This window comes from Herpailurus yagouaroundi, unplaced genomic scaffold (assembly GCF_014898765.1).
Source record: "Herpailurus yagouaroundi ecotype Mexico unplaced genomic scaffold, PumYag 159, whole genome shotgun sequence".
Taxonomy (NCBI): domain Eukaryota; kingdom Metazoa; phylum Chordata; class Mammalia; order Carnivora; family Felidae; genus Herpailurus; species Herpailurus yagouaroundi.
In genome coordinates, this window is record NW_024412400.1 from 23,992,341 (window position 1) to 24,007,178 (window position 14,838).

Sequence of the window (14,838 nt, forward strand, 5' to 3'; positions counted from 1 at the left end):
ATGGCTGTCAGAGGGCCAACAACCAAACCTCAGCTGATCGAAAGCCTGCAAAACTAAATAATTCTGTGACAACTTGGATGTGGGGAAATGTAAACAGCAAAGCAATAGGACTTGCACAGGAGAACCAATTCGGAAAAAAAAATCGTGATTCTTTTAACACACAAGCTCTCACAATCGGCTCATGTCTGTGATGGAAATCTTGTCTCTGGGCATCTCCCCTTGTGCCAACTGAGTATCCTTGGAGTGCCAGCTCGCACACAAACCCACCCTGGAAGAACAGCACAGCTTCTTTGTGCACGGGGCATGATCCCTCTGCCACATGAACTTTTTCTGACTCCTCGGAACTGCCAGCAGCCATTTCACTTGGATCCTGGCTGTGACAGAAGCAGTACTGCCTCCCTGGCATCAGATGGAAAATGTAATTTTATGAAAACTCAAAAGTCAAAATCTTTTGAAAGTCAAAACCCTTCAATACGTGCCAGACTATTGAAAGACCTTCATAGGGTCTTCAGATTCCAGGAGGAGACTCAAAACGGTACCTTTTTAGGGGTACCTGGGTGGCTCAGTAGGTTAAGCATCTGACTTCAGCTCAAGTCACGATCTCATGGTTCATGAGTTCAAGCCCCACGTAGGGCTCTCTATGCTGTTAGCGCAGGGCCCACTTAGGATCCACTGTCTCCTTCTCTCTCTGCCCCTCCTGTGCACATCCTCGCGCTCTCTCTCTCTCTCGCTCTCTTTCTCTCTCTCAAAATGAATAAACGTTAATTTTTTTAATGTGTACCTTTTTCTCTGTAGTAAAATAGGTGCATTTCTCTCAGCTCTCACACAGCCTTACCCTCACTCTGTTTATTGAAGGATTTGTGTTTCATAAAGTCACACACAGTTCCCTAATAGATTACGATAATACGGTCATTAAAAGGATCCTAGCACATTGGAGCTAGATGGGACTTCAGAGATGGTCTGCAACAGAGTTCATAACTCAGGTCCACAGACAACTAGAGGTTCATAAATGAGCTGCAGGAAGTACGTGAATCTTTGTGTATAGAATTGTGTATGGGCATTTTTCTGAGAAGAGAGTTCATAGCTTTTATCAAACCATCAAAGACAAAAGAAATAGTATGATCCTGGCCCATTTTAAGTAAGAAAACTGAGGCTCAGAGAAATGAAGTAACTTTCAAAAAGTTACACCAGCTAGTTTGACTCAAGTCAGACTGGAAACTGTTCTCGAGAGTCATGATCAACTATGATTTCCACAATAACAGGCCACGGAGGGCATTGTTCTTCTTGCCTGTAGTTAATTCATTTGCCAAAGTTAATTCAAAATCCTTGGATCTTGTTGTAAGTAAAGAAAGCCAAAAGAATCGCAACTGAGGATTTCAAGGAACTGCTCAATTGAAGGTGTGCCGTGTTCTGTGTTCCCACCACACAGACTCTGAAATAGTGCCTTTAGATTGAGGGAATTCCGGGAAATTCAATGTTGCTTAGCAAAACTTAGCTTTTTGCCTTTCCCCAAATTTTAGAATTATTTTAGAAAGATACCTTAACACTGGTTACTTCCCAAAGGCATAATATTTGTTTCACTTTCTCATTTACCAGATTTTGTTATACGCCTTGGATTTGAGATGGAGATACGCACACAGATAATTAGGAAATGCATGTGTGTTAACATTACTTGCTTACCAGCAATTTTTAAGAATTTGAGGAGGAAAAAAAATTATATATATATATATATTTGTTTTTGAATCAAAACCTTTAAGACACTTGAGGTGTATTTATTTATTTCTTTTACAACATAATGGTTAAGGGCCCAAACTCAAAGCAGGTTGACTTACACTTAATCCCGGCCCCACCCCTCTCCATCACAGAAGTTTTGTGGCCCTGGAGAAGTTAGTTAATCTCTCCAAACCTCAGCCTCTGATCTGTGCAATGGAAATAACCATAGGAGTTACCTCATAGAGTTGTCATAATGGATTATTACAAAACAATAAACTCAAAGACTGTGTATCATGTAGGCATAGAAAAGATGCTCAATAAAGCTCAGCTCATAATTACAACAAATCTTAGATGCCAACGCTCAGCTATTTTACAAAGTATAGTAAGGTCAACAAACCCATTGGAGTGGACTGAAAGATAGCCTCCAAAATGATGCATCCACATCCTGATCCCCAGAACCTGTGAATGTGACCTTATTTGTAAAAAAAAAAAAAAAAAAAAAAAAAAAAAAAAAATGCTTGCAGATGCAATTAAGTTAAAGACCTTGAGACGAGACCATTTGGATTATTTGGATGAACCCTGAATACAATGACAGGTGTCCTTATAAGAGACATACAGAGAGGAGACACACAGAGAGGAAGAGGAGAAGGCCATGTGAAGAGAGGCAGAGATTGGAGTCACTCAGCCACAAGCCAGGGTAACACCCGGAGCCTCTAGAAGCTGGAAGTGGCAGGAAGGATTCTCCACGAGAGCCTTAGGAGAGAGTGCAGGCCAGCTAACACCTTGATTTCAATCTTCTGGTCTACAGAACTGTGAAAGAATATATTTCTTTTATCTTAGGCCACCAAATTGGTGGTAATTTGCTAGAGCAACCACAGAAAACTACTAACACACCCACTGTGCCTTCACTGAGATTATATGTATTATTGATACACGCTTAGTCTGAGACAATATAAAATTGGGATGATTTTTAAGCAGGTTTCACAAAAAATAAAATATTTGATTTAAACCTAACAAAACTGGGGGAAATCTGGGTAGCTCAGTAGGTTAAGCATCCGACTTGATTTCAGCTCAGGTCATGATCTCATGGTTCGTGAGTTTGAGCCTGAGTTGGGCTCTGTGCTGACAGTGCAGAGCCTGCTTGGGATTCTCTCTCTCTCCCTCTCTCTCTGTTCCTCCCCCATTTGTGTTCTCTCTCTCTCTCTCTCTCTCTCTCTCTCTCTCTCTCTCTCTCTCTCAAAATACATAAATAAACTTAAAAAAAAATTTAAACCTAACAAAACTGGCAAAAAGTCAGTGGGGGCCTCAGTTTTCTTGAGGGTTTCCCTGACTTCTAGGTCTACTGCACCAGAGTTAATGCAGTCTTCAGGAAGTCTGGGGTCACCTCAGAAGCACACCCTCTTCTCTCCCCCGATCCTCTTATCTTATCCTTCCTGAAAGAGAACAGAACGAAATACCAGACCTGGTTTCACAACAAAGAAGGGAACAAGCACAGTTGGTCAAACCCAGGAATTAACCCAGTAACCAAATCAAAGCAGCCAAGCTGAGGAAAGGTTGGCCCAACAAAGTCCTGAACTGATTCCTACAAATGAATTTTTTTTTCTTCTGCCTCTTTTGAGCGTTCAGAATAATCACATGAGAGCAGTACTCAGAAGGAAAAGGAATTAACTTTCAATTCTATTTCATTTTAAGTTGGTTAAATAATAATCTCTTCAAGAATGTTTACTTGCCCATAAAATGGCATTGCCCAATCAGTACTCAGCAATGTCAGGTAACGTCTTTTCAGTGAAAATGGTCAAACCAGTTTTGTCACCTGCCTTAGTGGCCAATGTTATCAATGTATGACCAATTTGATCATGTCAGTGCTTGGCCCATATCCCCTCAGGCCCCCTTCATGGCGTCTGTGTGCCCATCCCCAGCTTCTGAATTCTCTCTCCCAGGTTGCCAGTTATAACTGTCACTGTCTCCAGGACTACCCTTCCCATAATGGAGCTGTTTCACCTCACATGTTAAAGCTGGAAGCTTCTGGGAGTTTACAACAACTGCTCCCCTGACCCCCACCTCCCACCCACCCAAGAGTCAGTAACCAGTCACTTGCCCAATATCATAGAACATCTTTCAGCTTGGTCCTGTGTTAGTAATGCTGAATGTCAGATGACTACAAAGTCACATCCCTAAATCTGCACATCTAGTCACCCTAGTATGCTTTTCATTATTTTAACAGAGATAGACATGATGGACAGATAGAAAGATTTTATATTTGATCATACCAAATATTTGTCCTCTGGGAGTAGACTTTACTCCTTGAAGCAGACAAAAGACTTGTGAACAAGACAATGGATTAAGCCAAGTAACTCTGTCTGGGGCTAAAGGGGGCATAAGTTTAAAAAAAAAAAAAAAAAGAGGGGCGCCTGGGTGGCGCAGTCAGTTAAGCGTCCGACTTCAGCCAGGTCACGATCTCGCGGTCTGTGAGTTCGAGCCACGCGTCAGGCTCTGGGCTGATGGCTCAGAGCCTGGAGCCTGTTTCTGATTCTGTGTCTCCCTCTCTCTGCCCCTCCCCCGTTCATGCTCTGTCTCTCTCTGTCCCAAAAATAAATAAACGTTGAAAAAAAAAATTAAAAAAAAAAAAAGAAAAAATTAAATGGATTGTGTTATGTGGTTATAAAATACATCCTAGAAACATTTTAAAACAAACATTCAGATCTTTCTGGACAATGACAGCACTCTCAGCATTTGGATGCTTTTGCTGCTATTTGCTGGAACAGTCTGTTTCTTTACTTCCCAGCCACATGTTTTATGAGAGTCATGATGTTAACATCCAAGCCATACATCCATGCCATTCTGAGGAGGAATGTATATGATGAAGTGTCTTTAAAAGTCTTCTCCTTCAGGGGCGCCTGGGTGGCGCAGTCAGTTGAGTGTCCGACTTCAGCCAGGTCACGATCTCTCGGTCCGTGAGTTCGAGCCCCGCATCAGGCTCTGGGCTGACGGCTCGGAGCTTGGAGCCTGTTTCCGATTCTGTGTCTCCCTCTCTCTCTGCCCCTCCCCCATTCATGCTCTGTCTCTCTCTGTCCCAAAAATAAATAAAAAACGTTGAAAAAAAAATTTAAAAAAAAAAAGTCTTCTCCTTCTGTCATTAAAAACAAAACAAAACAACAACAAAAACAACAACAACACTGAAACTTCTCAGTCTTTGTTGCTTCTTGGTCAATAAGAACAATGTGGTTTCAAGGAAATTGCCAGTGGGCCCAAAGTAGTAGGGGAGAGAGATAAGGGTAAGATAAGAGGGAAGAACATCATCTGAGGGAACAGCAGATGGAGAAAATAAAGTACACGTTGGAGAGACAGGTGGCAGAAGAGAAGCAGCACTGGACGAAGCCAGGAGTCATGGGTCGAATGCTGAGGTCCTGTCCTACTAATTTGCTCAAGGCCATTAGCCTTCCTGAGCCTAGTTTCCTCACCCGTAGAATGGGCATAATACTCATTCTCAGGGCTTTGAAGACCAACTGAGATAAGATACGTAAAAATATTTTGGGAGCTGTAAGCGCCATAAAATCTTAGATTATTGTCAAGTGCACTCAACAAGAATTAGCAATGCCTGAGGATTTGTGGCTGTCCCTGCCCCCATGCCAAGAGCACCCCCTTCCAGACAGACAACATCCCCCCACTTCTGTTATTCCCTCCTTGTGTTCTGCCCCAGCATCTCTGCAACGCCCTCCAGAAAGCCATCTTCCCCTTACTGGTAATTTGGGCTTTTCTGAGGCAGAATTAAGAGGATGGGGAGAAGACAAGAAGAGCAAGAAGAAAATAAAAGAGAAGGGGGAGGGCGAAAAATGGCCAAAGACAATTTAGATATGAAAGTGCTGAGGACAAGGGAGACAGGAGACAACAGGAGAGAAGTTCTAGCACATGTTGGACATAGAGGAATTTTTAAGGAACTTGACAAGAGAGGCACTGGAGTGATTGCAACGTTGGGAGTTGATTGAAGGGAAAGGAGTTGCTGTAAGGTTTGTATTTCAATCCTATCACAGATTTCCAAAATCCAAACAGAGAAGAGAATTCCTTTTTAATTACTTTTGGCTTTGAAAATATGATTTTTGAACAAGATGCAGCTTCCAGACTGAGCCATATGGGACACTGGTTGTACAAGGATTATAAACTCTAGCTGGTTGGACTGAGGAGTTTCAACTTGTCAAGGTATAAACCTGGAGTTATTTTGCTTTTCTACTAGCTGCTACCAACTTTGTTCTGCCAACTCACCCAGTTTTTCTACAGATGAGTGATCATCCTGTGTGATACCTCAGCCTGATTCCGTAACTTTTCAGCCACTTTCGGTTATAAAATGGTCCCGTATGGGTTACAAGAGGTAATCCTTAGTGTTTAAGAGCTTGTATTCAATCCAGGTCCCCCCATGCCCTGGGCAGTAGCACTGTGTCTCTGTGGTGTGTGTAGGGGAGATTATCTGCTCTCTCTTTCTCGTCCCTCCTTCTCCCCTGTGCTTATTGTTTTGTGTTCCACAGGAAGGAGGAAGAGAAAAGGGTTATTTCCTAATGTGACTTCACTGGCAAAGTGGCTGCCTTTTTTGTTGAGCAAAAGCACTGCGCCCTTACATGAACACCCCCCTTTCCTGGGGCTGTTCCTGATTTAGGTGCCTGGTCCGTCTCATAGTCCGTACCCCTCATGAGACAGTTAGAGGTCTCCACTGGCCCCACAAGGGGAGAATCCATCCTTACGACTCCCCCTGCTTTGGTGGTTCCTTGAGAAATGCAGCCATATACATCACTGAGTCCCAGCAGCTGCTGTCTAATGTGTGAGTGCATTTGCCCCACACTGGAGAGGTCTCCAAAAATCCAGCAGTCCCTAATCTCATCCATCCTCCAAATTTTCAATTCTAGAGCTTTGAGTCATGATGGTCCACCTTCGGTATCACTAAGGAATGGGGAAATCAGGGAGGCAACTTGTTCCCCTTTCTTCTTGCCAGAGCAACTATACTAACTCTCCTCTGTGCTTTTCCCCTATTTAGCTGGCACTGGGGCGTATCAGCAGGCCCAGAGGTTCAGCAGACACCCAGCGAAGGAACAAGGTACTAGTTTCCCTCCCTCCCCCACTCTCTTTCTCAGCTTCTGAAAAGAGGACCAGGTCAGTACTGCCCACAGGGGAGGAAAGATGAGCCAGGCTCTTCAGCAAAGTGTGGTGGTTCCCATGGACTCTGAAGCAAGACTATCTGGGGTCCAGTCCTAGCTTTATCACTCATTTTTCTGTCAGCAGCGAATCTATTTCTCATCCTTCCCTATGGCGCACCATGAAATTGGTCTAGTAGCCTACACGCTACATTTCCAAACTCCCTTGCCAAGTGGCCTACCAATTTACAGACCGTAAGAAAAGAGAAAGGGAGACTTAACCCTCGTGCTTCCAGCTGCTGCTGCATCACTCCAGAGCGGAAGACAGCTATGGCTCCAACCTAATTCTTCAGCGCTCATGGCATCAGCTGCATGACAACCTCTCGGCAACACTAGTAGCCTGGCGGTCCCCCTCCCACCCTCATAATGCGTACCAGCTGGTCTTGCTCTTTTGTCTGCCTGAGTACCAACCAAGCCTTCCCACCTGTATGGTTGGCTGCGCCCCCACCAGAGCTCAGAGACCATCCAGCCTTGCCTCCCACAGAGGTCTGAGCACCAGGCCCTCAAAACTCCCTTCTAAGACTTAATCACTTGCCCTATGAATTTCCTCCTCCAGACCCCCAGCTTCTGGTAACGCTTCCTCTTCCCTCTCTAGTAATGGCTGAGTCCCACGCCCAGAGATTCTTAATTAATTGGTCTTGGTTATGGCCTGGGATCAGGATTTTTAAACACACTATTTTGCATCCAAGCTAAGGAACCATTGCAATGAGCCATTTTACAAATACTGAGAAAAGTTTTATGCAGATGTATCCACATCTTATCACACTAGTTCTCTAAGACCATCAGCACATTTGCAAAAATGTTGTTCACAGGTAAGGTGGAAGCAAGGATGGCCGTTTAATTAATTCTTAAAGTCAGAAGGTAGTTATTGAAATTCTACATGCCCAGCACTAAATTGGGTACTACTCAGGCCACAAAGAAGTGAAAGACATGGTTCCTGATCATTAGATAACTTTAATTTAGTTACAGAAGTCAAGATTAATACCCATGGAGAAAAAAAAAAAGAGACATAAGACACAGAGACACAGAGACATAAGACAGTAATTGGCATTAAAACACAAATTTCAATAGGGATAGCTCAGTTTAGTGTTAAAAACAATCCTCTTGGGGTGCCTGCCTGGCTCAGTCGTTGGAGCATGGGGATCTTGATCTCCATGTTGTGAGTTGAAGCCCCACATTGTGGGTAGAGATTACATTTTAAAAAATAAAATCTTTGGGGCGCCTGGGTGGCGCAGTCGGTTAAGCGTCCGACTTCAACCAGGTCACGATCTCACGGTCCGTGAGTTCGAGCCCCGCGTCAGGCTCTGGGCTGATGGCTCAGAGCCTGGAGCCTGTTTCCGATTCTGTGTCTCCCCCTCTCTCTGCCCCTCGCCCGTTCATGCTCTGTCTCTCTCTGTCCCAAAAATAAATAAATGTTGAAAAAAAAATTTTTTTTTAAATAAATAAAAAATAAAATCTTTAAGAACAAAAATAAAAACAACCCTCTCTCCTTCAAACCTAACCAAAGCAGGTGAACATACTTACCTCCACTGAGAGGTCTCAGACCCTCTCTCCATCGGAATCACCAGGGTCATTTCTATTTTAAGATTCTGAAGCCCCACCCCCTAGTCTGCGACTCAGAGGAGCCTAGCAATCGCATTTTAACTATACAAATGATTTCAACAGAGGTGGTTTCCAACCATACATACAAACAAACAAACAAACAAACAAACAACTCCATCCCATTACTACACCCATATTTTTAGCAAGCGGTACCCTGCATCTGAGATGCAGGCTTTCCACCCTATTGCCTCCTGTCCTTGCCTGAGCTCCTGAGCTCCTTGTCACAAATTATCTTCAGTACCAAACTGCTCCTTCAAGACTTGACCAAGGCCCCTGGCTCCCGGGGCCTTTTCCACTATGTCTTACCTGCCCACCCCCAGCCTTATCTCCATTCTCCTAATATGTCTCTGAAGCTCACAGCAAGGCCCCTTTGTGACATATGGGCTAACACATCTAAGTTTCTGGAAAGTGGGGCTTACTCTATACCTTACCATTTGGAACAGAGTAAAGCTAATTGGCTATCACCTGCAGCCAAAACCCAAAGCCTTAGATTCATTAGTTGAGAGCTTTGACCTAACCAGCTGAAGGCAGAAAAACATATTTACATGTTATATTAATTTCTTTATGTTTATTCATATAAATTACCAAATTCTGCCTCCTCCCTAGTGGAAAGGAAACTAGAAAGAGCTAACAGGCTTTTGTGCTATTTTGAAACATAATACTACCTGTGTGTGACACTTTATGGTTCACAAAACTTTTTGTATGTCTTAACTCTGATGATCCCTTTAACAACTTTGTAAGGGAGGCCATCATATTATTTTCATCCCCACTTTGTGACAGAGGAAACTGAGGCCCTAAGACCAGCAGGCTCTGGAAGACTATGGCCCTCCAGAAGACTCTTTGGTCATTGACTAGCGTTCATCAGAGTCCATACCAGTCTACAGAAGGAATAAGGAGCACCAAGCACATGTCAGACATTTTACACATAATATCCTTCTCCTCTCTTCCTGGCTCACTCCTCTTCCCCCCCCCCCCCACCTGGCTTTCCCACTGTTTCTCCAACATGCCAGACACCTCCTGCCTCAGGACTGTTATCCTTGTTGGTCTCTCTGCCTGGGATGAGCTTCCTCCAAGCCACCCTCAGGGCTGGCTCCCTTCCTTCCTTCCTTCCAGCCTTTGGTCAAATATTCCCTTCTCTGTGAAGCCTTCCCTAACCAACCTACTTAAAATTCCAACTCCCCACCACCAATCTCTACCCTTTCCCTGCTGTTTTTTTCTCCATGGCACATAGCAACCTTTGACACAACAGGTATGTTCTTTATTGTCTCTCCCCCCACGATAGCATATAAACCTCATGAGCACAGATTCTTATTGGCTTTGTTCACCACACAGAGCAGGCAGTCAATAAACATTTGTCAAATACGTTATATCATCTAAGCCTTCAGCATCCCTGCAAGACAAGTGTTATTAGTTCCACTTTAGAGATGAGGAAACTAAGACAAAGAAAGTTTAAGTGACTTTCCCTAAATGTAAAGTTGCCAGATGTAGCAAATAAAAATATAGGATGCCCAACTAAATTTGAATATCAGAAACACAACAAATAAGGCTTTTTAGTATAAGGATGTCCCGTGTAATATTTAGGAATAACTTTTAGTGAAAAATCCGAGAATTTATCTTAAATTGAAATTTAATTGGTATCCTGTATTTTACCTGGCAACCCTACCTAAATCACACTGCAAGCAAGAGAAAGAGCTGGGAATCCTACTCAGATTTCTTTGACCACGAAGCCCTGCCACCATCTCTCATTCTGAAAAAAGAGGTCAGACAAAGGCAGATGTAGCTGTCCCCACAAAGACCACCTCAACATGGCTTGCCAAAAGTTTCGGTCATAGTCTGTGATACAGCTGTACCTACTCATCAGTGGGGAAAAAAACCCACTTCATCCTCCTGGCCTGTCAGTCTTATAGCTTTCATAAGCATTAAATTAATTTAAAAATCTAGAGCCTCTCAATAGAATTACAGTCCTCTAATTCAGTTGCCTGTTACTTATTCTGTATTAATAATCCCATTCTATGACCAGCCATTGGATATAAAGGAGTTGATCTCATAAAATTTTAAAGTAAACCTGTTTCATTCCCAGGAGGGCCCAGTGTGACAGAACCTATTACAGAAGATTGACAAGAAAATGTTTGGGTAGCCAGGACATTCTCTGGAGCAGCATAAGATATTTAAATGATTTATTCTCAGTGAGGTGATATTTCTAAGAAAAGAATGGCTGGCACAAAGAAACTTTTTTTCTGCAGATAGGATAGCCCTCAACCAATCATGTAGAGAAACTAATCAAATCTAATGGTGTTTAGCTTCATCATCCCTCATTTAGATTTTCATTAGCAAATATTTTTCCTCACCATTACCAGATATCATCATTTCCTAAGTATGAAGCTTATTTTAAACATGAGGTATTTGGAATCTTAGAAAGAGCAAAGTTTAGATTTCATGATCTTTTGAAGAATTGTAGGGTTCCAGAGTGTTTCTGCATCTTCCCTATGTAGATTTGGCCCTAACCAACTTGCTTAATAAATCACAAAACTCTGCACAGACCCAACTGAGCTAGGATTGATGCACAGAGGACCTTAGGAAGGCATTCTGCACATCTAGCAGAGGGTGGGGTGGCCTGTAAGGCACCTCCTGTAGAATTAATCATGTCTTGCTCTTTTTATGAGCCCGAGGATTTGTTCCACAGATGCTAGTTTACTGTGAAGACATTTAAGTTATTCCTCAAGGTAAATTACAAGTTCAGAACCTCTCATGAACTATATTTTACTAATTCTCAGAACATTCTGGTGGCATATAAAAAATGTAGTAATTCTTGTCTTCCTAACATACATTTCCTCAACTTCTAAAAGCATGTGCATGTGTGTGTGCATAAGCACTCATGTGTGGGCACACACACACACACACACACACACACACACCATTTATACACAAAACCCAGCCTGGCCCATCTAAGCCATACCCCTCCTCGGGGTGATTGTTCAGGGATGGGCATGTGACCAGAAATAGACCAATCAGAGCCTTTCCTTGAGACTATCTAATTGATGCTAACAAAAGAGGCTTCTTGTCTCTTAGACTTTGGAACTAGAACAATATAAACCCAAGGCTAATGATAATTATAATTTCTTGCCATGTGAAGACAGCTGTCTGCCACAGGAAAGAATGAAACCAAGCAAAGACAAGCTGCACAGAGACAGAGAGAGGGTCCTAACAGAACTGAGTCCCCTGGTCCAGTCCCAGACTCCAAAGCTGCCCATTTCTTCCTCAGGCTCTTGCTTCAGACTCCATGACCTGACCCAGAATTCTTCCAATAAAGCCAGTTTTCTTTTATGTAAGCTATTTTGACCTGAGTTTCTCTTACTTGCCACTAGTGGGATCCAGATTAATATTTAGGGAGAAAATATTATCCTTATTTTATAAATAAGAAAAATTAAAGCACCACACTTATGTGGCTTGGCCCTAACTGTAATATAACATTAGACTTTGAAATTGCTGCTATCCATCTGAAAACTAATTGCAACACACCTCTCCTATAGATGTGACTTTCAGTCTTTTACAATTCACTGTAAAAAATTCATTTTACACTGTGGCCCAGTATATACATATTGTGTGTATGAAACAAAAATTTCACATAATACTCACCCTTATTAAGTGTGATGCACTCTTTTATTCTCTATTCTATTTCATTTTTTCAAATGCTGTTTGTGACCCACTAAATTGATTTCACCTCCTACTAAGCTGATTTCACAACCCACTAGTGGATCCAAAATTGTAACTGTTTAAAAAAAATTGTACTATAGCCCTTTTCACAATATATTGCTAATTAAATAATCCTTCTCCCCACTATAAATTTCCCTTAGGTGAAACTCTAGAATATGTAGATTAACTTGTGTATTCATTTTGACTTGAGCATATGTAAATTCTAAGTCATTCCTACTAGGAATGATTAGAAAAAGAGAATATTGGGGGATGGAAGGAGAAGGAAGGAAGGAGGTAGAACCTAAAAGCAGGTTTTTGCCATCAAGCCACCAAAGATAAAAGGAGTGAATTTATATAATGCTATTCTGGCCCTAAGTCACTCCCTGTGTCTATCCCTCTCATCATGAGTTTAATCCAAATCAGAGTTCTTGGTTTTCCTTCCTCTTCCTTCTCCTTCTGGTCTTATTATGGCACCATCATTGACCAGAGTGTTCAAGCCAAAGACCATTCTCCAAACTAAGTTGTGAGTTCAAAATATATCCCAAATCCAACCAGCATTTCCACTGAGAGCACTCAAATTAGACTACATCATTGTTCACCTGGACTTCCAAGATAGCCTCCTAATCTTCACCCCAAATCCACTCATTCCCCCACAGTCCAGTCTCCACAGAACTGCCAGAGTAATGAATTAAAAATCTGAATCAGATTATGTCACTCCCTACTTACATGCCTCTCAAGTCTTCCTCTTCGTATTTAGAAAAAAATCCAACCACCTTACCATGATTCTCTTTTATGTCTCCAAACTAATGCTTCCCCAGTTCTTCACCTCATCAGTCTCCTGCCATCTTGCTATTTTTTTATTATTATTATTATTTTAGAGAGAGAGAGAGCAAGCAGGGAGAGGGGCAATGGGAGAGAAAAATTCCAAGGAGGCTCCATGCTCAGCACAGAGCCCGACACAGAGCTTGATCCCATGACCATGAGATCATGACCTGAGCTGAAGTCAGGAGTCAGACATGTAACGGACTGAGGCACTTAGGTGCCGCCTCCCTTCCCTGCCCCCCCCCCCGCCCCCCACCATCTTGCTGTTGAACATACCGCAGTCATTCCTACCTCAGGACTTTTCTACCTTCTGTTCCTTTCAGCTAAAACATTCTTTCCCCAGATCTTCTCACTTTTCTTAGGTCTCTGCTCAAATCTCATGTCCTCAAAGAAGCCCTCTTAAAGTAGCCCTTGCCTCCTAACTTTCTCTATTCTCTTCCCCTGTTTCACTTTTGTGCATTGCACCTACCTCTACCTTAAATTATATTATGTGCTTGTTTAAAGTCTGCCTCCATCACTAGAATGTAGCTTCCAGGAAGGCAGGTGTTAATCACTGACTCCCTGAAAAGACCATGACTTCAAATGAGCTGTTGATCAAACAAAGCCAAGTTTCTTGCTCACTGCACCAAAGGAATCCAATGCCTTGACAAGCCTTACTAGCATCTCAGAAGGGTTTTTAAAATTTGGGAGTTCCCTTTAAGACAAGTATTTTAATGCAGGTATCCTGATTGGCATGAGTAAAGTTTGATAGAAGAGTTTAGGGCTGGTGGGCTCAGTGGACAAAGGTTTTGAAAAGAGCTTTAAAACGTAGACAGTATTTGATAAACTAGTCAAGTATTATTCTATAAAGGTATTATTACCCTGATGAGACCTAGTTTACTAGCCTATTATTCAGGGGAGGGATGGTAAAAATGGATTCCTACAAGTTCCTGAAATAATAAAGGTATAGGAGTTTCCCCTTATACACAGGGGATACATTCCAAGACCCCATGTGGATGCCTGAAACTGTGGATAGTACTGAACCCTATATATACTATGTTTTCCCTCTACATGCATACCTATGACGAAGTTTAATTTATAAATTAGGCACAGTAAGACATTAACAATAGTAACTGATAATAACACAGAACAATTATAACAATCTACTGTAATAAAAGTTCTGTGAATGTGGTCTCTCTCTCAAAATACCTTATCATACTGTATCTGCCCTTTTCTCCTTCCTGTGATGACAGGAAATGATAAAATGCCTACATGAGATGAAGTGAGGTGCATGACACGGGCATCGTGACTTTAACGTAAAGCTACCATTAACTTTCCAAATATAAGTTAGAAAGAAGATCATCTGCTTCTGAATTGAAACAACAGAAAGTGAAACCGTGAATAAGGGAGGACTACTGTATTCATAAATTCATCTTTCTAGACAAATTTTCTGGATAGTAAAGTCATCCTAACGTAGTCTTAGTTCTTAACCCTATTAAGCAGTATAGCTGTATATGGTTTCATGTATTGGGATCTCATTTATCGTAGTTAATAACTTAAAGTCCGTAGAACCTTGCCTGGCACATAGTAGGCATTCAACAAATGTTTACTTCTGTTGTTCTTTTTTTTTAAACAACTTTTTTTAAAGTTTATTTATTTCTTTTGAGAGAGAGAGCACGCAAGCAGGGCAGAAAGAGAGGGAAAGAGAACATTCCAAGCAGGTTCCATGCTGTCAGCATGCAGCCTGACATGGGGCTCAAACTCACAGACCATGAGATCATGACCTGAGCCAAAATCAAGAGTCAGAGGCTTAACTGACTGAGCCACCCAGGCCCAACATTGCTATTGT